This window comes from Dysidea avara, chromosome 4, assembly GCF_963678975.1.
Source record: "Dysidea avara chromosome 4, odDysAvar1.4, whole genome shotgun sequence".
In the NCBI taxonomy this organism is placed as follows: domain Eukaryota; kingdom Metazoa; phylum Porifera; class Demospongiae; order Dictyoceratida; family Dysideidae; genus Dysidea; species Dysidea avara.
Genome location: NC_089275.1, coordinates 39,353,535 through 39,364,322, shown reverse-complemented (window position 1 = coordinate 39,364,322; position 10,788 = coordinate 39,353,535).

Sequence of the window (10,788 nt, the reverse complement as noted above, 5' to 3'; positions counted from 1 at the left end):
CCTGTCATGTGTAGGCTTGATCGGTCATGGTAGGACAGAGTGGGACATTTCAACTAAGAGTCAGATTGTACATAGTTATTAATTCTGGTAGCTGTTCACATCATTCATTGCTCTTGTTGTGAGCTAGCATTGCTAATTGAGTGAGTAGTACATTCATGGCCACCCCCTTTGGGTTGTAAGAATGTAATGTCTGCTAGCAACCAAGTGGTAGTTATGATTAGCAGTACAAGCCATTAACCAACTGTATTCCTTAGGCTCCATCCAATTTCTTTGATAGCTAGGACATTATGTCTGAGCAAACTGAGTTACAGTGTATGGTCAGACATAGGCTATTTGGATGACAAATGCCTGTATACATCATGACATTGTATGATTGATAAGATGTAATTGTTTATTTAGCTGTGTCCTGATACCGTATGGAGGGAAACTTCGGCGCTGTTAAAATTTGGCGAATTTGACAAATGACCATGAATTTGCCAAATTTTCACCATCCAAATATTTTGGTGGCAAAGAAAGTAGCAAACCAAGCCTCAAATTAATCAATTTTCTACTCGACCAAGGGATACTGGGCCAGGCATCACACTAGAGCCAAGCCTGCCTCAACTACCTCACTAGGTAGCTAACTACTGTACACGTGGTATCCTCAAACCTTATTCTATAATTATATTCTATCTAATCAAAAACAGCCAAGCTGTAAAAAAAGGTGCGGCCCCTAAAAAGGCCATGGTGAAAAAAGATGTGAAATCCAAGGTGGCGGCCAAGAAATGGCTGTGATGGTAGGTTAATGGCAAAAATTTTAATTACGACGATTCATATGAATTTGCGTTGCCTCCTCCACTAGGATTTGGCACCAAATTCACCTGAATTGTCGTAATTAAAATTTTTGCCATTAACCTACCATCACAGCCATTTCTTGGCCGCCACCTTGGATTTCACATCTTTTTTCACCATGGCCTTTTTAGGGGCCGCACCTTTTTTTACAGCTTGGCTGTTTTTGATTAGATATCACTTCTTTTTGTATTTGTATATTGCAAAGCCGGCCTATAGCTGGCTTTAGGGCTTTTTTAACCCATCTGTTTTTTTTTATTTACCACAGGAAGAAGAAAAGAACTTAAAGACGATTTTTAATACTTCAACTATTTTTGATTCTATTATATAGTAATTACACAAATTATATACATACATTTAGTAAATGTCAATTATTCCCCACAGGATAATTTCTTTCCACTTGATCTCTCTACGGGTGACTTGAAATGTAGCTGAACTACAGGATGGTTTCTTTGTAGCTGACCTCTCTACAAGGTGACTTGTTTCTAGTTCATCTCTCTATAAAGTGGTTTGTTTGTAACTGAACTCTCTGCAAGGTAATTTGATTGTAGCCGAGCTTTCTACAGGCTTCTTTCTAGCTAATCTCTATATAGGGTAACTTGTTTGTACCATGAACTTTCTACAGAGTGGGTTCTTTGGAGCTGAACTCTCTACAAGGTGACTTGTTTTAGCTTATCTCTCTACAAGATGACTTCCTCTAGCTGATCTCTCTACAATGTGACTTGTATCTAGCTGAACTATCTACAGGATGATCTGTTTGTAACTGAAATCTCTACAGGGTGACTTGTTTCTAGCTGAACTCTCTACAGAGTGTGTTCTTTGTAGCTGAACTCTCTACAAGGTGACTTCTTCTAGCTGATCTCTCTATAGGGTGACCTGATCTCTCTGTATACAGTGACTTTTATCGAGCTGAACACTCTACAGGGTGATTTGTTTGTAGCTGAAAACTCTACAGAATGGTTTCTTTGTAGCTGAACTCTCTACAAGGTGACTTGCTTCTAGCTGATCTCTCTTGACGGTGACTTCTTCTAGCTGATCTCTCTAAAGGGTGACTTGTATAGCTGAACTATCTACAGGTGATCTGTTCATAGATGAACTCTCTACAGGGTGATTTGTTTGTAGCTGAACTCTCTACAGGATGGTTTCTTTGTAGCTGGTCTCTACAAGGTGACTTCTGCTACTACAGGATGATTTGGATCTATAGCTGAACTATCTACAGGATGATCTGTTTGTAGCTGAAATCTCTACAGGATGATTTGTTTGTAGCTGAATTCTCTACAGGATGACTTGTTTCTAGCTGATCTGTCTATAGGGTCACTTGTTTCTAGCTGAACTCTCTGTTCTTTGTAGCTGAACTCTCTACAAGGTGACTTCTTCTAGCTGACCTCTCTATAGGATGACCTGATCTCTCTGCAGGGTGACTTTTATCTTGCTGAACTCTCTACAGGGCGATTTGTTTGTATCAAAACTATCTACAGGGAGACTTTTTTATACCTGAACTTTCAACAGGGTAATTTGTTTGTAGCTGAACTCTCTACAGGGTAATCTGATCTCCCTACAGTGGGTGATTTGTTTGTAACTGATATCTCTACAGGTAGATTTGTTTGTAAGTGAACTCTTTGCAAGGTGATTTGTTTGTAGCTGATTTCTCTACAGGGTAATTTGTTTGTATAGCTTAACTTTCTACAAGGTGATTTATTGTAGCTGAACTCTCTACAGGGTGATGTGTTTTTAGCTGATCTCTCTACAGGGTGATTTGTTTGTAGCTGATCTCTCTACAGGGTGATTTGTTTGTAGCTGATCTCTCTACAGGGTGATTTGGTTATAGCCAATCTCTCTACAATGGGTGATTTGTTTGTAACTGAAATCTCTACAGGTTGATTTGTTTACAGCTGAAGTCTCTACAAGGTGTTTTGTTTGTAGCTGATCTCTCTACAGGATGGTTTCTTTGTCACTGAACTCTCTACAAGGTGACTTGCTTCTAGCTGATCTCTCTACAAGGTGACCTCCTCTAGCTAATCTCTCTACAGGTTGATTTGTTTGTAGCCGAACTCTCTACAGGGTGATTTGCTTGTAACTGAATTCCCTATATTGTGTCTAGTTTCTAGCTCATCTATCTACAGGGTGATTTGTTTGTAGCTGAACTCTCCACAGGGTGATTTATTTCTATCTGATCTCTCTACAGGATGGTTTCTTTGTCACTGAACTCTCTACAAGGTGACTCGTTTCTAGCTGATCTCTCTACAGGGTGATTTGTTTCTAGCTGATCTCTCTACAGGATGGTTTCTTTGTCACTGAACTCTCTACAAGGTGACATGTTTCTAGCTGATCTCTCTACAAGGTGACTTCCTCGAGCTGATCTCTCTACAGGTTGATTTGTTTGTAGCCGAACTCTCTACAGGGTGATTTGCTTGTAACTGAATTCCCTATATTGTGTCTAGTTTTTAGCTGATCTATCTACAGGGTGATTTGTTTGTAGCTGAACTCTCTACAGGGTGATTTGTTTCTAGCTGATCTCTCTACAGGATAGTTTCTTTGTCACTGAACTCTCTACAAGGTGATTTGTTTCTAGCTGATCTCTCTACAAGGTGACTTCCTCGAGCTGATCTCTGTACAGGTTGATTTGTTTGTAGATGAACTATCTACAGGGTGATTTGTTTGCAGCTAAACTCTCTACAGGGTGGTTTGTTTGTAGCTGAACTCTCTACAGGATGGTTTCTTTGTTACTGAACTCTCTACAAGGCAACTTTTTTCTAGCTGATCTCTCTACAAGGTGACTTCCTCTAGCTGATCTCTCTATAGGGTGACTTGTATCTAGCTGAACTATCTACAGGATAATCTGTTTGTTGCTGAAATCTCTACAGGGTGACTTCAGGGGCAGATCCAGAGTCTGGAAAGAGAGGGGCACCTTGCTGAAAAAAAGTTGAAGAGCAAAAAAAAAAAAGAAAAGAAAAGGTCACAACAATAATAGCTAGTTATCCTTTACCAAATCAAGACACACGGTAGTGTGTCGTGCGGCCCAAGAAGCCGGCGCGCCACACCCGTGAGTATATTGACAGGAAGAACGAAAACGTCATTTTCACACCTTTGTATCTCAGTGATCACTTATCCGATTGGAACCAAATTTGCTACACAGTTGCCCGCCAGCCAGGGGAGTCTACATTCCAAATTTGAAGGAAATCGCTCCAGCCATTTCCGAGATACGAGCTGCCAAAGTTTAGTTTTTTTTCTTTTTCGTCTTGCAAAAATTGTTATAACAAGCAAACGCGTACTCCGATCGCCATGAAATTTGGTACACAGAAAGGGAGTCCAAAGGCGAATCCTAGCATCAAATCCGATGAATGGTTCAGGAGTTATGACCGATTATTCGCGTAAAACAAGATCGATTTGTTGTCATGCCTACAAGGTAAACCGCTTCATGGAATGAGTTGAAAATTGAATTTGCCATGTAGATGGAGTAACCATCGTAGAAGTGCCTTTTGGTGGTTTGAAAGGAATTGAGATAAAGACCACGGAGATATGACACAAAACCCAACCTGTGTCACAATTACGCGATCGATTTTTACGAATAAAAAAGTATTAGTTTTCACGCCTACTAGGCAAACCGCTTAGAACAATGAGTTGAAAATCGGTGTATAGCTGGAATAATCTTCATAGAAAGTCCTTACAGTAGTACAGAAGAATCGGATTACAAACCACTGAGTTATGATTCTAAAGCCAACTCCGTGTAGCAAATGCGAGATCGAGATACTCTAATAGAACAGTCACCCTAATAGAGCATTCGGCTAATTTATTTACTCCATTATAGAATTTTATTACATCACAAGTTATTCTGTAGGGAGTTCAGCTGCAAACAGTTAATCGTATAGACAGTTCAGCAAGAAGCAAGTCACCATGTGGAGAGTTAAGCAAATATATCACATTATCACTATAGAGATTCAGAACATTACAAGTCACACTGAAGAAAGTTCAGCTATAAACAAGTCATGCACCCTGTAGAGAATTCAGCTACAATTAAGTCACTCTTTAGAGAATTCAGCTACACAGAATTCAGCTACACACAAGTCACTGTGGAGAGAGTTCAGCTACAAACAAATTACCCTGTAGAGAGATCAGCTACAAATAAAACACTTTGCAGAGTGTTCAGCTACAAAAAATCAACCTTTAGAGCGATCAGCAATGAACAAATCAACACAAATCTACATGTAGAGAGATAAGCTAGAAACAAATCACCCTGTAGAGAGTTCAGCTACAAAAAATCACACTGTAGAGACATCAACTAGAAACTAGACACAATGTAAGGAGTTCAGCTACAAGCAATCACCCTGTATAGAGTTCAGCTAAAACAAATCAACCTGCAGAGAGATCAGCTACAAACAAATCACCTTATAGACAGTTCAGATACAAACAAATTACCCTGTAGAGAGATCGGCTACAAACAAATCAGACATCAGCTAGAAACTAGACACAATGTAAGGAGTTCAGCTACAAGCAATCACCCTGTAGAGAGTTCAGCTAAAACAAATCAACCTGCAGAGAGATCAGGTACAAACAAATCACCTTATAGAGAGTTCAGCTACAAACAAATTACCCTGTAGAGAGATCAGCTAGAAACTAGACACAATGTAAGGAGTTCAGCTACAAGCAAATCACCCTGTAGAGAGTTCAGCTAAAACAAATCAACCTGCAGAGAGATCAGCTACACGCAAATCAACTTGTAGAGAGATCAGCTACAAACAAATCACCCTGTAGAGAGATCAGCTAGAAACTAGACACAATGTAAGGAGTTCAGCTACCAGTAAATCACCCTGTAGAGAGTTCAGCTACAAACAAACCAACCTGTAGAGCGATCATCTAGAAACAAATCAACCTGAAGAGAGGTCAGCTACAAAAAATCACCCTGTAGAGATATCAGCTAGAAACAAATCAGCCTGAAGAGAGGTCAGCTACAAACAATCATCTTGTAGAGAGATCAACTACAAACAAAACACTTTGCAGAGAGTTCAGCTACAAACAAATCAACCTTTAGAGCGATCAGCAACAAACAAATCAACCTGTAGAGAGATCATCTAGAAACAAATCAACCTGCAGATAGATCAGCTACAAACAAATCAGCTTGTAGAGAGATCAGTTACACACAAATCAACCTGTAGAGAGATAAGCTAGAAACAAATCACCCTGTAGAGAGTTCAGCTAAAACAAATCAATCTGCAGAGAGATCAGCTACAAACAAATCACCTTATAGATAGTTCAGCTACAAACAAATTACCTTGTAGAGAGATCGGCTACAAACAAATCACCCTGCAGAGAGATCAGCTACACACAAATCAACTTGTATAGAGATCAGCTACAAACAAATCACCCTGTAGAGAAATCAGCTACAAACTAGACACAATGTAAGGAGTTCAGCTACAAGCAAATTACCCTGTAGAGAGTTCATCTACAAACAAATCAACCTGTAGAGCAATCAGTTAGAAACAAATCACCCTGAAGAGAGGTCAGCTACAAAAAATCACCCTGTAGAGAGAAACAAATCACCCTGGAGAGAGGTTAGCTACAAACAAAACACTTTGCAGAGAGTTCAGCTACAAACAAATCAGCTTTTAGAGTGATCAGCAACAAACAAATCAACTTGTAGAGAGATCAGCTACAACCAAATCAACCTGCAGAGAGATCAGCTACAAACAAATCAGCTTGTAGAGAGACCAGTTACACACAAATCAACCTGTAGAGAGATAAGCTATAAATAAATCACCCTGCAGAGAGTTCAGTTACTAGCAAAACACCCTGTAGAGAGTTCAGCAACAAAGTAACCACCATGTAGAGAGTTCAGCTGCAAACAAATTATCCTGTAGAGAGATCGGCTACAAACAAATCAACCTGTAGAGAGATCAGCTAAAAACTAGACACAATGTAAGGAGTTCAGCTACAAGTAAATCAGCCTGTAGAGAGTTCAGCTAAAACAAATCAACCTGCAGAGAGATCAGCTACAAACAAATCACCTTATAGACAGTTCAGCTACAAACAAATTACCCTGCAGAGAGATCAGCTACAAACAAATCAACCTGCAGAGAGATCAGCTACACACAAATCAACTTGTAGAGAGATCAGCTATAAAAAAATCACCCCCGTAGAGACATCAGCTAGAAACTAGACACAATGTAAGGAGTTCAGCTACAGGCAAATCACCCTTTAGTGAGTTCAGCTACAAACAAATCAACCTGCAGAGAGATCACCTACAAAAAAGCACTTTGTACAGAGTTCAGCTACAAACAAATTACCCTGTAGAGAGATCAGCTACAAACAAATCAACCTGTAGAAAGATCAGCTACACACAAATCAACTTGTAGAGAGATCAGCTACAAACAAATCACCCTGTAGAGAGATCAGCTAGAAACTAGACACAATTCAAGGAGTTCAGCTACAAGTAAATCACCCTGTAGAGAGTTCAGCTAAAACAAATCAACCTGCAGAGAGATCAACTACAAACAAATCACCTTATAGACAGTTCAGCTACAAACAAATTACGCTGTAGAGAGATCGGCTACAAATTAATCAACCTGCAGAGAGATCAGCTACACACAAATCAACTTGTAGAGAGATCAGCTACAAACAAATCACCCTGTAGAGAGATCAGCTAGAAACTAGACACAATGCAAGGAGTTCAGCTACAAGCAAATCACCGTTTAGTGAGTTCAGCTACAAACAAATCAACCTGCAGTGAGATCACCCACAAAAACGCACCTTGTACAGAGTTCAGTTACAAACAAATTATCCTGTAGAGAGATCAAGTAAAAGAATTCACCTTGTAGAGAGTTCAGCAACAACGAAACCACCTTGTAGAGAGTTCAGCTGCAAACAAATCACCCGGTAGAAAGATCAGCTAGAAGAAGTCACTTTGTAAAGAGTTCAGCTACAAAGAAACCATCATGTACAGAGTTCAGCTACAAAGAAACCACCATGTAGAGTGTTTAGCTGCAAAAAATCACCTGTAGAGAGTTCAGCTAGAAACAAATCACCCTGTAGAGAGATCAGCTAGAAGAGGTCACCTTGTAGAGAGTTCAGCTACAAATAAATCCCCCTGTAGAGGGATCAGCTAGAAGAAGTCACCTTGTAGAGAGTTCAGCTACAAAGAAACCATCGTGTAGAGAGTTCAGTTACAAACAAATCACCCTGTAGAGAGATCAGCTAGAAGAAGTTACCTTGTAGATAGTTCAGCTACAAACAATTCACCCTGTAGAAAGATCAGCTAGAAGAAGTCACCTTGTAGAGTGTTCAGTTACAAAGAAACCATCATGTAAAGAGTTCAGCTGCAAACAAATCACTCTGTAGAGAGTTCAGCTACAAAGAAACCGCCATGTGGAGAGTTCAGCCTCAAACAAACCACCTTGTAGAGAATTCAACTACAACAAATCACCCTGTAGAGAAGAAGTTACCTTGTAGAGAGTTCAGCTACAAAGAAACCATCATGTAGGGAGTTCAGCTACAAAGAAACCACCATGTAGAGAGTTTAGCTGCAAACAAATCACCTGTAGAGAGTTCAGCTAGAAACAAATCACTTGTAGAGAGTTCAGCTAGAAACAAATCACCCGGTAGAGAGATCAGCTGGACGAAGTCACCTTGTAGAGAGTTCAGCTACAAAGAAACCATCATGTAGAGAGTTCAGCTGCAAACAAATCACCCTGTAGAGAGTTCAGCTACAAAAAAATCACCCTTTAGAGAGTTCAGCTAGACGAAGTCACCTTATAGAGAGTTCAGCTACAAAGAAACCATCATGTAGAGAGTTCAGCTACAAAGAAACCACCATGTAGAGATATTAGCTGCAAATAAATCACCCTGTAGAGAGACCAGCTAGAAGAGGTCACCTTGTAGAGAGTTCAGCTACAAAGAAACCATCCTGTATATAGTTCAGCTACATTTAAAGTCACCCAGCAGAGAGAGCAGCTGCAAAAAATATCCTGTGGGGAATAATGGGCATGTAATAAATATATGTACATAATTTGTATAATTACTAATAAAATCAAAAATAATTGAAGTATTACAAATCTTCTTTAAGTTCTTTTCTTCTTCCTGTGGTAAAGAAAAAAACACATGGGTTAAAAAAGCCCCAAAGCCAGCCATAGGCCGGCTTTGCAGTATACAAATACAAAAATAAGTGATATCTAATCAAAAACAGCCAAGCTGTAATAAAAGGTGCGGCCCCCAAAAAGGCCATGCTGAAAAAAGATGTGAAATCCAAGGTGGCGGCCAAGAAATGGCTGTGATGGTAGGTTAATGGTTACATTTTAATAACGACAATTCAAGTGAATTTTGTGCCACTTGGTCTTGGCACCGAATTCACCTGAATTGTCGTTATTAAAATGTAACCATTAACCTACCATCACAGCCATTTCTTGGCCGCCACCTTGGATTTCACATCTTTTTTCACCATGGCCTTTTTGGGGGCCGCACCTTTTATTACAGCTTGGCTGTTTTTGATTAGATATATTATATCACGTATGTTATGTAAAATAAAATCCTATTTATATCTTCATAAGTAAGCTGCACTGCCTCATGAACATTGTGACTGCTTTATTAGAGTAATTGACTGCTCTATTAGAGTATCTCGATCTTGTATGCAATTTCTTGAAGGGGGGGGGGGGGGCATTTGCCCCAAATGCCCCATCCTGGATCCGCCATTGGACTTGTTTCTAGCTGATCTCTCTGTAGGGTAGCTTGTTTCTAGCTTAACTCTCTACAGGGTGATCTGTTCATACTTGAACTCTCTACAGGTTTATTTGTTTGTAGCTGAAATCTCTTGTTTCAAACTGATCTCACTGTAGGGTAACTTGTTTGTAGCTGAACTCTCTACAGGATGGTTTCTTTGTAGCTGATCTCTCAACAGGGTGACTTGTTTCTAGCTGATCTCTCTACAGAGTGACTTGTTTCTAGCTGATTCCTAGATGACTTGTTTCTAGCTGATCTCTCTACACGGTGACTTGTTTCTAGTAACTCTCTATAGGGTTATCTGTTTGTAATTGAACCCTCTACAGGATGGTTTCTTTGTAGGTGATCTCTCTACAGGGTGACTTGTTTCTAGCTGATCTCTCTACAGGGTGACTTGTTTCTAGCTGGTCTCTCTACAGGATGACTTGTTTCTAGCTGATCTCTCTACACGGTGACTTGATTCTAGCTGAACTCTCTATAGGGTTTTCTGTTTGCAATTGAACTCTCTACAAGATGGTTTCTTTGTAGCTGATCTCTCTACAGGGTGACTTGTTTCTAGCTAATCTCTCTACAGGGTGACTTGTTTCTAGCTGATCTCTGGATGACTTGTTTCTAGCTGATCTCTCTACACGGTGACATGTTTCTAGCTGAACTCTCTGTAGAGTTATCTGTTTGTAATTGAACTTTCTACAGGATGGTTTCTTTGTAGCTGCTCTCTCTACAGGGTGACTTGTTTCTAGCTGATCTCTCTACAGGGTGAACTTGTTTCTGGCTGAACTCTCTACAGATGATTTGCTTGCAGCTGAACTCTCTACAAGGTGATTTCTTCTAGCTGATCTCTCTACAGGGTGATCTGTAGCTGAACTTTCTACAGGGTGATTTGTTTGCAGCTGAACTCTTTATATGATGGTTTCTTTGTATGTACAAGGTAACTTCTTCTAGCTGATCTCTCTATAGGGTGACTTGTTTGTAGCTGAACTATCTGCAGGGTGATTTGTTTGTAGTTGAACTCTCTACAAAATGATCCTTCATCCTTCTAGCTGATCTCTCTACAGGATGACTTTTTCTAGCTGAACTCTCTACAGGGTGATCTGTTCATAGCTGCACTCTCTACAGGGTGATATGTTTGCAGCTGAACTCTCTATATGGTGGTGTCTTTGTAACTAAACTTTCTATAAGGTGATGTCTTGTAGCTGATCTCTCTACTGGATGACTAATTGTTTCTAGCTAATCTCAATATAGAGTTAAAACTTT